Source organism: Arachis hypogaea, chromosome 13 (genome assembly GCF_003086295.3).
Source record: "Arachis hypogaea cultivar Tifrunner chromosome 13, arahy.Tifrunner.gnm2.J5K5, whole genome shotgun sequence".
Classification (NCBI taxonomy): Eukaryota; Viridiplantae; Streptophyta; class Magnoliopsida; order Fabales; family Fabaceae; genus Arachis; species Arachis hypogaea.
In genome coordinates this window covers 104,747,996-104,765,417 of record NC_092048.1, presented here as the reverse complement: position 1 = coordinate 104,765,417, position 17,422 = coordinate 104,747,996, and the positions used below count along the sequence as shown (strand labels likewise).

The window sequence follows — 17,422 nt, the reverse complement described above, 5'->3', positions numbered from 1 at the left end:
AGCTTCTTTAGTATTGCCGGATGTAGCTTGCATTCCAGTCAGATTCTAAGAAATCATATTGACTTACTGAGTCAATATTTTATTCTGAGCCAATATTGCATTCAGAGTATCAATCTCAAGAACTCATTTCTTCTGAGTCATCCCATTATTCACAGGATTTCTTTCAGAGGTATACATGAACTGGTTATTTGCAACCATTTCAATGAGTTCCTGGGCTTATGTAGGTGTTTTCTTCAGATGAAGAGATCCACCAGCAGAGTGGTCCAATGACATCTTGGACAATTCAGACAGACCATCATAGAATATACATAAGATGCTCCATTCTAAAAGCATGTCAGAAGGACACCTTCTGATCAATTGCTTGTATCTTTCCCAAGCTTCATAGAGGGACTCACCTTCCTTCTATCTGAAGGTTTGGACTTCCACTCTAAGCTTGCTCATCTTTTGAGGTGGAAAGAATTTGGCCAAGAAAGCATTGACCAACTCTTCCCAAGAGTTCAGGCTTTCTTTAAGTTGTGAGTCCAACCATATCCTAGCTCTGTCTCTTACAGCAAAGGGGAAAAGCATAAGTCTGTAGACCTCGGTGTAATGGCCTAGCTTTTAGCCTCGAAGAAACAGCGGTTTTTCGGGATCAAACGGAATTTTTATGGAATTTTTAGGAATTTTAGTGCATATAAGCACCTCCACTGCACAGGTGCTGCGTTATCAAGCTGCTGAGTCAGCAGCTTGACTGCACCAGACACCTCTCCTGATCTAAGTAAGCACGTCGTGAAAAGTTGCGTTTTTGAGCCACTTCGAGTCCGAATTTCAAAATTCTGATTTTCGTGGTTAGTCTCTATATGACGTGCCAGTCTCGAATTTCGAAGAAAAATTATATTAATATAATATTCATATATTATTATTTTATTTGGAATATTATATTATTATTTTTTCTGCTATGATTAATGTTGATCTATGTTTAGTAATATAATAACTGAGCTAGAAAATCTACCGGTAATGGATAATACCGGCATTCCTAGATGAACTTAGCAATGCTAATACTTCATCATATATCTTTTATTCTCATGATTATTATGTTACTAGTATCATTTATACTACTAACGCTCATGCTTATCCTTTAGTAGTGTAATCTGATGTATCTAGTTTTAGTAATTATCTTCAGAATGATATTTTATTATTAAACTCTAATGAGTCAGCACCCAGTGACACGTGGCTCTCCCAGAGTTAGCCACCACATGTTTCCTTTCTTTCTCTCCAAGCAAAGCTTTCTTAAGGAAAAAGTAAGAAACACTTGTATTCTAATGCATCTAGCTTTAGTAATTATCCTTTCTTGAGATATTTTTTACACCAAACTTTAGGATAATGCTTATCCTAACCCACGGTCTCCTAGGCATCATCATTACTATCATTTTTCTTCCTAAACAAGCTAGCATTCCATGAGAGAAAACCAAGAGAACCTCCATGAACACCTGAGCTTCAACCTCCGTTCTTTCTCAAACTAAAACCCCTATCAAAAATCTAATCCGACCAAAGTGTTCATCTCTTCCTCCTCTTCATTTCTATGCCAATATTCAAAGAGTAAATCAAGGTATGATGGCTGCTCCTCCTCCTTGAAGTTTCAGCCATGGTGGAAACTCAAGCTAATGGTGTTTTCTTCATGTTTTCTTTTCGGATCTCTTGTTCAACCACCATAGGCTCTAAGAAAACGTGATTTTTAGCTGATTTAAGGTGAGAAAAACCTTATTTTCATCATCATGAAGCTTCAGCCTTCATGGTTGATGGGCGGATAATTTATACGCTTTTTGGCATTGTTTTTAGTATGTTTTTAGTATATTTTAGCTAGTTTTTATTATATTTTTATTAATTTTTAAATAAAAATCACATTTCTGGACTTTACTATGAGTTTGTGTGTTTTTCTGTGATTTCAGGTATTTTCTGGCTGAAATTGAGGGACCTGAGCAAAAATCTAAATTAGAGGCTGAAAAAGGACTGCAGATGCTGTTGGATTCTGACCTCCCTGCACTCGAAGTGGATTTTCTGGAGCTACAGAAGCCCAATTGGCACGCTCCCAATTGCGTTGGAAAGTAGACATCCTAGACTTTCCAGCAATATTTAATAGTCTATACTTTGCCTAAGATTTGATGGCCCAAACCGGCGTTCCAAGACAGCATAAAAATTCTGGCGTCAAAACGCCAGAACTGGCATAAAAGCTGGAGTTAAACACCCAAACTGGCACAAAAGCTGGCGTTTAACTCCAAGAAAAGTCTCTACACATGGAAGCTTCAATGCTCAGCCCCAGCACACACCAAGTGGGCCCGGAAGAAGATTTCTGCATTAATTACCTATTTCTGTAACCCTAGGCCACTAGTTTTCTATAAATAGGACCTTTTGCTATTGTATTTACAGACTTTTGATACACTTGATCATACTTTCATAGACCTTTTCATATTTGGGGGCTGGCCTCCCGGCCATCCCTAGACCCTGTACTTATGTATTTTCAACGGTGGAGTTTCTACACACCATAGATTAAGGTGTGGAGCTCTGCTGTTCTTCATAAATTAATATAATTACTATTGTTCTTCTATTCAATTCACGCCTACTTCTTCTCTAAGATATTTATTCGTTCTTTAACTTGATGAATGTGACGATCCGTGACACTCATCATCATTTTCACCTATGAACATGTGCCTGACAACCACCTCTGTTCTACTAGCAATGGCTGAATGCGTATCTCTTGGGTTTCTAATCTAAGATTGGAACCTTCGTGGTATAGGCTAGAATTATTGGCGGTCATTCTTGAGATCCAGAAAGTCTAAACCTTGTCTGTGGTATTTCGAGTAGAATCTGAAAAGGGATGACTGTGACAAGCTTCAAACTCGCGATTGTTGGGTGTGTGACAGATGCAAAAGGATCAATGGATCCTATTCCAACATGATCGAGAACCGACAGATGATTAGCCGTGCGGTGACAGTGCATTTGGAACATTTTCACTGAGAGGACGGGAAGTAGCCATTGACAATGGTGATGCCCAACATAAAGCTTGCCATGGAAGGGAGTATGAATGATTGGATAAAGGCAATAGGAAAGCAGAGGTTCAAAAGGAACAAAGCATCTTCATACGCTTATCTGAAATTCCTACCAATGAATTGCATAAGTATCTCTATCTTATTTTATGTTTTATTCATCTTTTAATTATCAATTCTCCATAACCATTTGAATCTGCCTAACTGAGATTTACAAGGTGACCATAGCTTGCTTCAAGCCGACAGTCTCCGTGGGATCGACCCTTACTCACGTAAAGTATTACTTGGACGACCCAGTGCACTTGCTGGTTAGTTGTGCGGAATTGTGACAAAGTGTGATTCACGTTTGAGAACTCCAAGTCTTTGGCGCCATTGTTGATGATCACAATTTCGTGCACCAAGTTTTTGGTGCCGTTGCCAGGGATTGTTCGAGTTTGGACAACTGACGGTTCATCTTGTTGCTTAGATTAGGTAATTTTACTTTTTATTTTCGAAAATTTTTTTTAATACAAAATTTTTTTTCTATTTTGTTCTTCAGAGTTTTTAAGAATGAATTCTAGAGTTTCATGATGATCTGTTGAAGTCTGGCTGGCTGTGAAGCCATGTCTAATCTTATTGGACTGATGTTTCAACTTATCATCACAAGAGCTTGTTGATTTCTATCAATTTTGTTGTTGTTAGCAATGATCTGCTAAAGCTTGGCTGGCCATTGGCCATGTCTAGTGTTTTGGACCGGAGCTTTCATTGAAAGCTTGGCTGGCTAGTAAGCCATGTCTAATTCCTGGACCGGAGTCTTAGACTAGCATTGCAATGATTCCTGGAACTCTTATTAAAAATTTTGAATCCCTTTATTTTCTTTTCCACTCAATTTTTAAAAAATCACAAAAAAATTTATAAAACCATAAAAATCAAAAATATTTTATGTTTCTTGTTTGAGTCTAATATCAATTTTTAAATTTGGTGTCAATTGCATGTCTTTATTCTTCTTGAATTTTTTGAATATATGCATTATGTTCTTTATTGATCTTCAAGTTGTTCTTGATGATTTCAGTGCTCTGATCTTTAATTTCTCTTATTCTGTGTCTTTTGTTGTTTCTTACATGCATTTTCAAATTGTTATAGTCCTTAGCATACAAACTTCTAAGTTGGGTGTCTTGCATGCATTGTTTATTTGATCTTAGTTGCATTTCTATTGTTTCTCATCATTAAAAATTCAAAAAAATTTCAAAATTGTGTCTTTTCAAGTCAATAACACAGAGAATTGAAGATTTAGAACATTCAGTAGAGGAATTACACAGAAAAAGCTAGGCGTTCAAAACGCCCAGTGAAGAAGGAAAACTGGCGTTTAAACGCCAGCCAGGATACCTGGCTGGGCGTTAAACGCCCAAAAAGGTAGGATTTTGGGCGTTTAACGCCAGGATGACACTAGAGGGAAGATTTTGTTTTTAATTCAAATCTTTTTCAAGTTTTCATAATTTTTCAAAATCAATTTTTTTCAAATCATATATTTTCAATCATATCTTTTCAAAATCAATTTCTTTTCAATTTTTTTATTTATTACTATTTTCGAAAATCCTTGCTACAATTAGTGATTTTCAAGTTATTACTTGCCTATTAAGAAAGGAGCAAAAGTTTTAATGCTAGAATCATATCTTCTAATTTCTTGTTAGTCAAGTAATCAACTTTAATTTTAAAAAAATTTTCCTTTTTTTTATCAATCATATCTTTTCAATCATATCTTCTCAATTACATCTTTTTCAAACTTAATTTTCAATCATATCTTTTTGATTTCTAATTTCAAAATCTTTTTCAAAAATCACTTAATTTCTTTTCCAATCTTAAATTTCAAAACTCCTGTACCAAATTTTCAAAATTTCTTTTAATTATTTCAAAATCTTTTACTTTAATTTCGAAAGTTCTTCCCCTCTTCTCACACCCTTCTATTTAAGGACTAACACTCCTCCTCAATATGCAATTCGAACTCTATCTCCCTTGATAAGTTCGAATTCTCTCTTCTCTACCTCCTCCTTCTATTCTTCTTTTCCTCTGACACCTCAAGGAATCTCTATACTGTGACATAGAGGATTCCATATTTTCTTCTTCTCTCTTTTCATATGAGCAGGAGTAAGGACAAGGGCATTCTTGTTGAAGCTGATCCTGAACCTGAAAGGACCTTGAAGAGAAAGCTAAGAGAAGCTAAAGTACAACTCTCTATAGAAGACCTAACAGAACTTTTCAAACAAGAAGAAGCCATGGCAGCCAAAAACAACAACAATGCCAACAATGCAAGGAAGTTTCTTGGTGACTTTACTGCACCTACTCCTGACTTCTATGGAAGAAGCATCTTAATCGCTGCCATTGGAGCAAACAACTTTAAGCTAGTCTCTCTGATGCAACAGAATTGCAAGTTTCATGGACTTCCATTGGAAGATCCTCATAAGTTCTTAGCTGAATTCTTGCAAATCTGTGATACTGTCAAGACCAATGGGGTTGATCCCGAGGTCTACAAGCTTATGCTTTTTCCCTTTGCTGTAAGAGACAGAGCTAGAACATGGTTGGATTCACAACCTAAAGAAAGCCTGAACTCTTGGGAAAAGCTAGTCAATGCCTTCTTGGCAAAGTTCTTTCCACCTCAAAAATTGAGCAAGCTTAGAATGGAAGTCCAAACCTTCAGACAGAAGGAAGGTGAATCCCTCTATGAAGCTTGGGAAAGATACAAGCAATTGATCAGAAGGTGTCCTTCTGACATGCTTTCAGAATGGAGCATCATAGGTATCTTCTATGATGGTATGTCTGAACTGTCCAAAATGTCATTGGACAGCTCTGCTGGAGGATCTCTTCATCTGAAGAAGACGCCTACAGAAGCTCAGGAACTCATTGAAATGGTTGCAAATAACTAATTCATGTACACCTCTGAAAGGAATCATGTGAATAATGGGACAAATCAGAAGAAAGGAGTTCTTGAGATTGATACCCTGAATGCCATACTGGCTCAGAACAAAATATTGACTCAACAAGTCAATATGATTTCTCAGAGTCTGTCAGGAATGCAAGCAGCAACAGGCAGTACCAAAGAAGCTTCATCTGAAGAAGAAGCTTATGATCCTGAGAACCCAGCAATGGAAGAGGTGAATTACATGGGAGAACCCTATGGAAACACCTATTGTCCTTCATGGAGGAATCATCCAAACCTCTCATGGAAGGATCAACAGAGGCCTCAACAATGCTTCAACAACAATAATGGTGGAAGAAATAGGTTTAGCAATGGCAAACCTTTTCCATCATCTTCTCAGCAACAGACAGAGAATTCTAAGCAGAGCTACTCTGAATTAGCAACTGTAGTATCTGATCTAATTAAAACCATTCAAAGTTTCATGACTGAAACAAGGTCCTCCATTAGAAATTTAGAGGCACAAGTAGGTCAGCTGAGCAAGAAAGTTACTGAACTCCTTCCTAGTGCTCTTCCAAGCAATACAGAAGAGAATCCAAAAGGAGAGTGCAAGGCCATCACATAACCCACACGGCCGAACCTGGAGAGGAGGAAGAGGCAGTGATTTCTACTGAGGAAGACCTCAATGGACGTCCACTGGCTTCCATGGAGTTCCCTAAGGAGGAACCATGGGAATCTGAGGCTCATACAGAGACCATTGAGATTCCATTGAATTTATTTTTGCCATTCATGAGCTCTGATGAGTATTCTTCCTTTGAAGAGGATGAAGATGTTACTGAAGAGCAAGTTGCTAAGTACCTTGGAGCAATCATGAAGCTAAATGCCAAGCTATTTGGTAATGAGACTTGGGAGGATGAACCCTCCTTGCTCACCAAAGAACTGGATGACTTGACTAAGCAGAGATTACCTTTGAAGACACAAGATCCTGAAAAGTTCTCAATACCTTGTACCATAGGCACCATGACCTTTGAAAAGGCTCTGTGTGACCTAGGGTCAAGCATAAACCTCATGCCTCTCTCTGTAATGGAAAAACTAGAAATTTTTGAGGTACAAGCTGCAAAAATCTCATTAGAGATGGCAGACAATTCAAGGAAATAGGCTTATGGACTTGTAGAGGATGTCTTGGTAAAGGTTGAAGACCATTACATCCCTGTTGATTTCATAATCCTAGAGACTGGGAAGTGTATGGATGAATCCATCATCCTTGGCAGACCCTTCCTAGCCACAGCAAAAGCTGTGATTGATGTTGACAGAGGAGAATTGGTCCTTCAAGTGAATGAGGACTCCCTTGTGTTTAAAGCTCAAGGATCTCCCTCTGTAATCATGGAGAAGAAGCATGAAAAGCTTCTCTCAATGCAGAGTCAAATAGAGCCCCCACATTCAAACTCTAAGTTTGGTATTGGGAGGCCATCATCATGCTCTGAGTATATGTGAGGCTCCATGAGAGCCCACTGTCAAGCTATTGACATTAAAGAAACGCTTGTTGGGAGGCAACCCAATTTTACTTATCTATGTTAAATTTCTATTTTCCATTGTTATTTTATGTTTTCTATAGGTTGATGATCATGTGAAGTCACAAAAACAACTGAAAAAGCAAAAAAAGAATAAAAAATAGTATTAAAAACAAAACACCCTGGAGGAGAAACTTACTGGCATTTAAACGCCAGTAAGGGTAGCAGAATGGGCGTTAAATGCCCAGTCTGGCACCATTCTGGGCGTTTAACGCCAGAAAGGGGCACAGAGCTGGCCTTTAACACCAGAAAAGGGCAAGAAGCTGGCGTTAAACGCCAGGATTGGCAGAAAAGGGCGTTTTGTACGCCACATGGTGCAGGGATGAAAAATCCTTGACACCTCAGGATCTGTGGACCCACAGGATCCCCAGCTACCCCACCTCTCCCTCTCTTCTTCACCCATTCACCAATCACCTCATTACCTCTTCTCCAAAAACCCCTCACCTATCAAATCCTACTCTCTTCTCCATAAACCCTTCACCAATCCACATCCATCCATCATAAAACCCCACCTACCTCACCATTCAAATTCAAACCACTTTCCCTCCCAAACCCACCCTATATGGCCGAACCCTAACCCTCTCTCAACCCCTAACCCTAACCCTCTCTCCAACCCACCTCCATCTCCTCCATTTCTTCTTCTTCTACTCTCTTCTTTCTTCTTTTTCTCGAGGACGAGCAAATCTTCTAAGTTTGATGTGGTAAAAGCAGTGCTTTTTGTTAACCATTTATGGCACCAAAGGCCGAAGAAACCTCTAGAAAGAGGAAAGAGAAGGCAAAAGCTTCCACCTCTGAGTCATGGGAGATGGAGAGATTCATCTCAAAGGTGCATCAAGACCACTTCTATGAAGTTGTGGCCAAGAAGAAAGTGATCCCCGAGGTCCCTTTCAAGCTCAAAAAGTATGAATATCCGGAGATCTGATATGAGATTCGAAGAAGAGGTTGGGAAGTTCTCACCAACCCCATCCAACAAGTCAGAATCTTAATGGTTCAAGAGTTCTATGCCAATGTATGGATCACCAAGAACCATGATCAAAGTGTGAACCCGAACCCCAAGAATTGGCTTACAATGGTCCGAGGGAAATACTTAGATTTTAGTCCAGAAAATGTAAGGTTGGCATTCAACTTGCCCATGATGCAAGGAGATTCACACCCCTACACTAGAAGGGTCAGCTTTGATCAAACGTTGGACTAAGTCCTCATGGACATTTGTGAAGAGGGCACTCAATGGAAGAGAGATTCAAGAGGGAAGTCGGTTCAACTAAGAAGGCATGACCTCAAGCCCATGGCTAGGGGATGGTTGGAGTTCATCCAACGCTCAATCATTCCCACTAGCAACCGGTCTGAAGTTACTATAGACCGGGCTATCATGATTCATAGCATCATGATTAGAGAGGAAGTAGAAGTTCATGAGGTTATATCCCAAGAACTCTACAAGGTGGCGGACAAGTCCTCCACTTTGGCAAGGTTAGCCTTCCCTCATCTTATTTGTCACCTTTGTAATTCAGCTGGAATTGATATAGAGGAAGACACCCTCATTGATGAGGACAAGCCCATCACTAAGAAAAGGATGGAGCAAACAAGAGATCCCACTCATGGACAAGAGCATGAGGAAATTCCTCATCATGAAATCCCTGAGATGCCTCAAGGGATGCATTTTCCTCCACAAAACTATTGGGAGCAAATCAACACCTCCCTAGGAGAATCAAGTTCCAATATGGGACAACTAAGGGTGGAGCACCAAGAGCATTCTATCCTCCTCCATGAAATTAGAGAAGACCAAAGAGTTATGAGAGAGGAGCAAAAAAGAAAAGGAAGAGATATTGAGGAGCTCAAGCACTCCATAAGATCTTCAAGAGGAAGAACAAGCCGCCATCATTAAGGTGGACCCGTTCTTTAATTTCCTTGTTCTTTATTTTCTGTTTTTCGAATTTTTATGCTTTATGTTTATTTATGTTTGTGTCTTTATTACATGATCACTAGTGTCTAAGTGTCTATGCCTTAAAGCTATGAAAATGAATCCATCACCTTTCTTAAATGAAAAATGTTTTTAATTGAAAAAGAAAAAGAAGTGCATGAATTTCGAATTTTAAAATAGTTTAGTTATTTTGATGTGGTGGCAATACTTTTGTCTTTCTGAATGAATGCTTAAACAGTGCATATTTTTGAATTTGTTGTTCATGAATGTTAAAATTGTTGGCTCTTGAAAGAACGATGGAAAAGGAGAAATATTATTTGATAATCTAAAAAATTATAAAAATGATTCTTAAAGCAAGAAAAAGCAATGAAAAGCTTGCAAAAAAAAAAGAGTATATGCGAAAAAAAAGAGAAAGAAAGAAAAAGAAAAAGCAAGCAGAAAAAGCCAATAGCCCTTTAAACCAAAAGGCAAGGGTAAAATAAAAAGGATCCAAGGCTTTGAGCATCAGTGGATAGGAGGGCCCACAGGAATAAAATCCTGGCCTAAGCAGCTAAACCAAGCTGTCCCTAACCATGTGCTTGTGGCGTGAAGGTGTCAAGTGAAAACTTGAGATTGAGCGGTTAAAGTCATGTTTCAAAGCAAAAAAAGAGTGTGCTTAAGAGCTCTGGACACCTCTAATTGGGGACTCTAGCAAAGCTGAGTCACAATCTGAAAAGGTTCACCCAGTTATGTGTCTGTGGCATTTATGTATCCGGTGGTAATACTGGAAAACAAAATGCTTTGGGTCACGGCCAAGACTCACAAAGTAGATGTGTTCAAGAATCAACATACTTAACTAGGAGAATCAATAATACTATCTGGATTCTGAGTTCCTATAGAAGCCAATCATTCTAAACTTCAAAGGATAGAGTGAGATGCCAAAACTGTTCAGAAGCAAAAAGCTAAAAGCCCCGCTCATCTAATTAAGACTGATCTTCATAGATGTTTTTGGAATTTATTGTATATTCTCTTCTTTTTATCCTAATTTGATTTTTAGTTGCTTGGGGACAAGCAACAATTTAAGTTTGGTGTCGTGATGAGCGGATAATTTATACGCTTTTTGGCATTGTTTTTAGTATGTTTTTAGTATATTTTAGCTAGTTTTTATTATATTTTTATTAGTTTTTAAATAAAAATCACATTTCTAGAATTTACTATGAGTTTGTGTGTTTTTCTGTGATTTCAGGTATTTTCTGGCTGAAATTGAGGGACCTGAGCAAAAATCTGATTCAGAGACTGAAAAAGAACTGCAGATGCTGTTGGATTCTGACCATCCTGCACTCGAAGTGGATTTTCAGGAGCTACAAAAGCCCAATTGGCGCGCTCTCAATTGCGTTGGAAAGTAGACATCCTCGGGTTTCCAGCAATATATAATAGTCTGTACTTTACCCAAGATTTGATGGCACAAATCGGCGTTCCAAGACAGCATAGAAATTCTGGCGTCAAAACGCCAGAACTGGCATAAAAGCTGGAGTTAAACGCCCAAACTGGCACAAAAGCTAGCATTTAACTCCAAGAAAAGTCTCTACACATGGAAGCTTCAATGTTCAGCCCAATCACACACCAAGTGGGTCCAGAAGAATATTTCTGCATTAATTACCTATTTCTGTAACCCTAGGCCACTAGTTTTCTATAAATAGGACCTTTTGCTATTGTATTTACAGACTTTTGATACACTTGATCATACTTTCATAGACCTTTTCACGTTTGGGGGCTGGCCTCACGGCCATCCCTAGACCCTGTACTTATGTATTTTCAATGGTGGAGTTTTTACACACCATAGATTAACGTGTGGAGCTCTACTGTTCTTCATGAATTAATACAATTACTATTGTTCTTCTATTCAATTCACGCCTACTTCTTCTCTAAGATATTCATTCGTTCTTCAACTTGATGAATGTGATGATCTGTGACACTCATCATCATTCTCACCTATGAACATGTGCCTGACAACCACCTCTATTCTACTAGCAATGGCTGAATGCGTATCTCTTGGGTTTCTAATATAAGATTGGAACCTTCGTAGTATAGGCTAGAATTATTGGCGGTCATTCTTGAGATCCAGAAAGTCTAAACCTTGTCTGTGGTATTCTGAGTAGGATCTGGGAAGGGATAACCGTGATGAGCTTCAAACTCGCAATTGTTGGGCATGTGACAGACGCAAAAGGATCAATGGATCCTATTCCAACATGATCGAGAAACCGACAGATGATTAGCCGTGCGGTGACAGCGCATTTGGAATATTTTCCCTGAGAGGACGGGAAGTAGCCATTGACAACGGTGATGCCCAACATAAAGCTTGTCATGGAAGGGAGTATGAATGATTGGATGAAGGCAATAGGAAAGCAGAGGTTCAAGAGGAACAAAGCATCTTCATACGCTTATCTGAAATTCCTACCAATGAATTACATAAGTATCTCTATCTTATTTTATATTTTATTCATCTTTTAATTATCAATTCTCCATAACCATTTGAATCTGCCTGACTGAGATTTACAAGGTGACCATAGCTTGCTTCAAGCCGACAGTCTCCGTGGGATCGACCCTTACTCACGTAAGGTATTACTTGGACGACCCAGTGCAGTTGCTGGTTAGTTGTGCGGAATTGTGACAAAGTGTGATTCATGTTTGAGAGCTCCAAGTCTTTGGCGCCATTGTTGATGATCACAATTTCGTGCACCAATGGTTCATATGGTTCTAAAGTTGTTTTTGATGTTAAAATAGGCGTAAAAGTGCTTCTAGAAGCTTGTTTTTGGTTCAACTTTTAGCAGTAGCAAAGGAGGTAAGGTTTGGTAAATTAATCAATGATTGGTTGTGTTCTTGAAGTGTTAAATCAGATCTTGTTGCTTGAGGCTTGATTTTGAGTGTTTCTGTGATGGTTTGATCATGAGATCTTGTTGTTTAATGCTTGAAAATCATGTTTTTGATGGTTCTGAAGTTGTTGTTGTTGCTGCTGGAAAACGTGCCTTTCCAGCCATAAAATTCATGATATTTGATGTGTTTTTGATGTGTATTTGATGGCTGAAACGTTGCTCTTTGGTTTGGTCAAAATCAGGTAAAAATCGGTTACCGAAAAGATTGAAAAACTAGTTGAAAATCAAGCTGAAATCTGATGACCTTTTGGAAAAAATGTTTTTGGTCTTTGAAGGACAAGAAAACGTTGGTTTTGATGATTTTGGGGTCAAATTATAATTATTAGAAAGCTTGGGGTTGAAAGTTAATTATTGAAAAGTTGAGGGACCAAAGTGCAAATATTAAAAGTTAAGGGGTCAAAATGCAATTTCCAAAAAGTTCAGGGGTCAAAATGTAATTTTTGAAAGTTGAGTAAAATATTATTATTTTAATATTAAAATATTAAAATATTATTTTATTAATAATATTATTTTATTAACAATAATAAAATATTGATAAAAAGGCAGTTTTTCTTAAAAGTCTCAGGATGGCAGTTTTGAGTCTATAACTCCCTAATTATCTTTATTAAACACCTAAGTGAAGGTATAAGATAAGATATCGAAGAATGTAAGGTAATGAAATAAGTTCTAAAAATTTGCAAACATGTTAGAAAGAAAGGGAGTTAAGAACTATATAGCAGTGTGCTGTTGTGATGTTGTGATGTATACAGAGAATTGTGAAATGAGATCACTGTGATGCTTGACTTATAATTGTGGAAAGATGAAAAAGGATGATTTCTAAGTGATGGAAAGTATGGTTATATGTGACTTATGAGCCTTCGGGCGATGCTTGAGAACGGTTATGTAAGAATCTGCTGCAAAGAGGCAGTCAGATAAATGGTGGTGCGACCACTGAGAACGCTTTCCTGGGATACTTAGCTATAGTGCTATTCTGTAAGTCAGAGGACTCTTACAGAGGTATCAAGAAAACACAACTAGCATATGCTCCTGTAATTCAAAGGACTCTTACAGTGAGTGTGTGTGTGTGCTCTTGTAAGTCAAAGGACTCTTACAGTGAGTGTGTTGGGCAGACTAGCTCCGTCCTGCAAGTCAAAGGACTCTTGTAGTGGGTATCTAGTGCCACTCTGCAAGTCAAAGGACTCTTGCGGTGGTTTGCCTCGCAAGTCAAAGGACTCTTGCGATGGGTATTGCCAACAGGAAAGCCTTACCTGGTCAAAGGACTTCGGGTAACGTCGAGAGCGGGTCTGTAACCGACAAATGAGCTCATTACCTACATTAAGGCTAGACATGCATCATACTTGGTTGTGCATTTCTTCCATTATGTTTGTTGTATGAATGTATGTTTTCTTTGTGTGTATTCTATTCTTTGTGTTTGTGTTATTTTCTTGTATTCTTCTGTTTGTGTTCTGCTATCTGTTTTCTCTATTTTCTCTACTTATCTGTGTTTTCTATTTACTGCTTCTTTGTATTCTGCTAATAGTCTGCTAAACGACATAGAATTAATGAACGTAACTAATAACCCCGACCTTACTAAGAACTCCCCAGTTCTTACCCCTTCTCTCTCCCTTCTCCCTTCAGATGGAAGCATGAGTACCCTTCCGTAGTTCACTGATGACGCTCTACCTGACTTGACTTTTGAAGACCTAGAATGTACTTTCCCTCACATTAGTAGTTTAGAGGGACTAGGTGAGTAAAGAGTCTAGGCTAGCCTGGGCGCCAGCTTATGGACTCCTTGAACAGGTCAGGGCCAGGGATGTTGTATGTATATATATATATAAGGTTATTATCTAGCTATATCTAGGGGTGTTCTAACTAAAGATCTATGATTTAATAAAGGCTGGATGACTGAATGATGTCAGTTGCTTGAGATGTATGAATTTATATAAATGTGTGTTTACTTTTGACTGCTAATCTTGTTGTTACTTACGATATCATCTATGTATGTTCATGCCTGACAACTTAAATGTTTTGAAAAAAAATACCCCGCAAATTAACTACGTTTTTAACAACGAATCAGACTCATATGATAAATAATAGATAATAATTAGGAAGACAAATTGGTAGCGCTCAGTTTCTGGTATGATCTAGACATATTGAAAATTGGGTCGTTACAATTTGGTATCAGAGCAGTTTGTTCCCAGTAGAGCCTGGGGAGTGGACTGACTATGCTTTACTGCATACTCTGCATGTGTGTCTCATGCCGTTAGGGTGTCTTAAAGATACATTTGGCATGAATGTCTATGAGTACTCATTTTGGAAATGTTCATGCTTAACTTGAGATATTAAGATTGATCAGCTTAATGTTGATTGTTTGGTGCGGAAAAGACCTCAATGACTCTGAATAGGCATTGTTTAATCGAGTTCCGAATGACGAATTCTTTTGAGGAACAGCTATTCTCATAGTTGTTAGGATCTCCATGGCTATGGCTAAGTGAGATTTGGATGCTGTAAGGAACGGACCGATCTCTTCGTCAGGATGTCTTGAAGGAAATTGATCGCATGAAGATGGATTCTTACATGTGGCTGAAATTTTGAGGGCAAAATTTTCTTTTAGGAGGGTAGAATGTAATGGCCTAGCTTTTAGCCTCGAAGAAACAGTGGTTTTTCGGGATCGAACGGAATTTTTATGGAATTTTTAGGAATTTTAGTGCATATAAGCACCTCCACTGCACAGGTGCTGCGTCATCAAGCTGCTGAGTCAGCAGCTTGACTGCACCAGACACCTCTCCTGATCTAAGTAAGCACGTCGTGAAAAGTTGCATTTTTGAGCCACTTCGAGTCCAAATTTCAAAATTCTGATTTTCGTGGTTAGTCTCTATGTGACGAGCCGGTCTCGAATTTTGAGAGAAAAATTATATTAATATAATATTCATATATTATTATTTTATTTAGAATATTATATTATTATTTTCTCTGCTGTGATTAATGTTGATCTATGTTTAGTAATATAATAACTGAGCTAGAAAATATACCGGTAATGGATAATACCGTCATTCCTAGATGAACTTAGCAATGCTAATGCTTCATCATATATCTTTTATTCTCATGATTATCATGTTACTAGTATCATTTACACTATTAACGCTCATGCTTATCCTTTAGTAGTGTAATCTGATGTATCTAGTTTTAGTAATTATCTTCAAAATGATATTTTATTATTAAACTCTGATGAATCAGCACCCAGTGACACGTGGCTCTCCCAGAGTTAGCCACCACAAGTTTCCTTTCTTTCTCTCCAAGCAAAGCTTTCTTAAGGAAAAAGTAAGAAACACTTGTATTCTAATGCATCTAGCTTTAGTAATTATCCTTTCTTGAGATATTTTTTACACCAAACTTTAGGATAATGCTTATCCTAACCCACGGTCTCCTAGGCATCATCATTACTATCATTTTTCTTCCTAAACAAGCTAGAATTCCATGAGAGAAAACCAAGAGAACTTCCATGAACACCTGAGCTTCAACCTCCGTTCTTTCTCAAACTAAAACTCCTATCAAAAATCTAATCCGACCAAAGTGTTCATCTCTTCCTCCTCTTCATTTCTATGCCAATCTTCAAAGAGTAAATCAAGCTATGATGGCTGCTCCTCCTCCTTGAAGTTTCAGCCATGGTGGAAACTCAAGCTAATGGTGTTTTCTTCATGTTTTCTCTTCGGATCTCTTGTTCAACCACCATAGGCTCTAAGAAAACGTGATTTCTAGCTGATTTAAGGTGAGAAAAACCTTCTTTTCATCATCATGAAGCTTCAGCCTTCATGGTTCATATGGTTCTAAAGTTGTTTTTGATGTTAAAATAGGCGTAAAAGTGCTTCTAGAAGCTTGTTTTTGGTTCAACTTTTAGCAGCTGCAAAGGAGGTAAGGTTTGGTAAATTAATCAATGATTGGTTGTGTTCTTGAAATGTTAAATCAGATCTTGTTGCTTGAGGCTTGATTTTGAGTGTTTCTGTGATGGTTTGATCATGAGATCTTGTTGTTTAATGCTTGAAAATCATGTTTTTGATGGTTCTGAAGTTGTTGTTGCTGCTGGAAAACGTGCCTTTCCAGCCATGAAATTCATGATATTTGATGTGTTTTTGATGTGTATTTGATGGTTGAAACGTTGCTCTTTGGTTTGGTCAAAATCAGGTAAAAATTGGTTACCGAAAAGATTGAAAAACTAGTTGAAAATCAAGCTGAAATCTTATGAACTTTTGGAAAAAATGTTTTTGGTCTTTGAAGGACAAGAAAACGTTGGTTTTGATGATTTTGGGGTCAAATTATAATTATTAGAAAGTTTGGCGTTGAAAGTTAATTATTGGAAAGTTGAGGGAACAAAGTGCAAATATTAAAAGTTAAGGGGTCAAAATGCAATTTCAGAAAAGTTTAGGGGTCAAAATGCAATTTTTGAAAGTTGAGTAAAATATTATTATTTTAATATTAAGATATTAAAATATTGATAAAAAGATAGTTTTTCCTAAAAGTCTCAGGATGGCAGTTTTGAGTCTATAACTCCCTAATTCTCTTTATTAAACACCTAAGTGAAGGTATAAGATAAGATATCGAAGAATGTAAGGTAATGAAACAAGTTCTAAAAACTTGCAAACATGTTAGAAAGAAAGGGAGTTAAGAACTATATAGCAGTGTGCTGTTGTGATGTTGTGATTGATGCTAGGGCATTTTGGCCAGTTTCACTGACCTTTTCTTTACTGTTTTTAAGGAAGTTTCATGCATTTCGTTAGAAAATAAGCTAGTTTTGGGTAGATATTCACTTACATCTTGATTCAAGCATACATTGTGCACTTTACATGATTTCATGAGGATTTTGCATGAAATTAATGACAAATTGGATGTTGCATTTCCCATGACTTGGACTAGAACTTTGATGCACTTTATTGCTTGATTCAGGACAAAGGAAGCAAAGAAGAACCACGTTAGCAGCCACGTTAGTCTCACTAATGTGACTTCTAACGTAGGAATGGGAGCTAGCTTGCAAAGTTAATGAGAAAAGTAATCGCCAATAACGTCCTCGAAGCCATCATAGCCCATGTTAAGAGTCACGTTAACTAAGTTAACATGAACTCTAACGTGGAGGA

At 37.8% G+C, this 17,422-nt stretch overlaps 1 non-coding gene across 1 annotated transcript; it reads right to left on the bottom strand.

Annotated features, from left to right (window-relative positions):
• Positions 1-5,668: 5,668 nt before the first annotated feature.
• Positions 5,669-5,776, bottom strand: LOC112738712 (small nucleolar RNA R71). The gene has a single exon (XR_003169655.1). It is a non-coding gene; the product is annotated as a small nucleolar RNA R71 (small nucleolar RNA).
• Between the last annotated feature and the right edge of the window lie 11,646 nt (positions 5,777-17,422).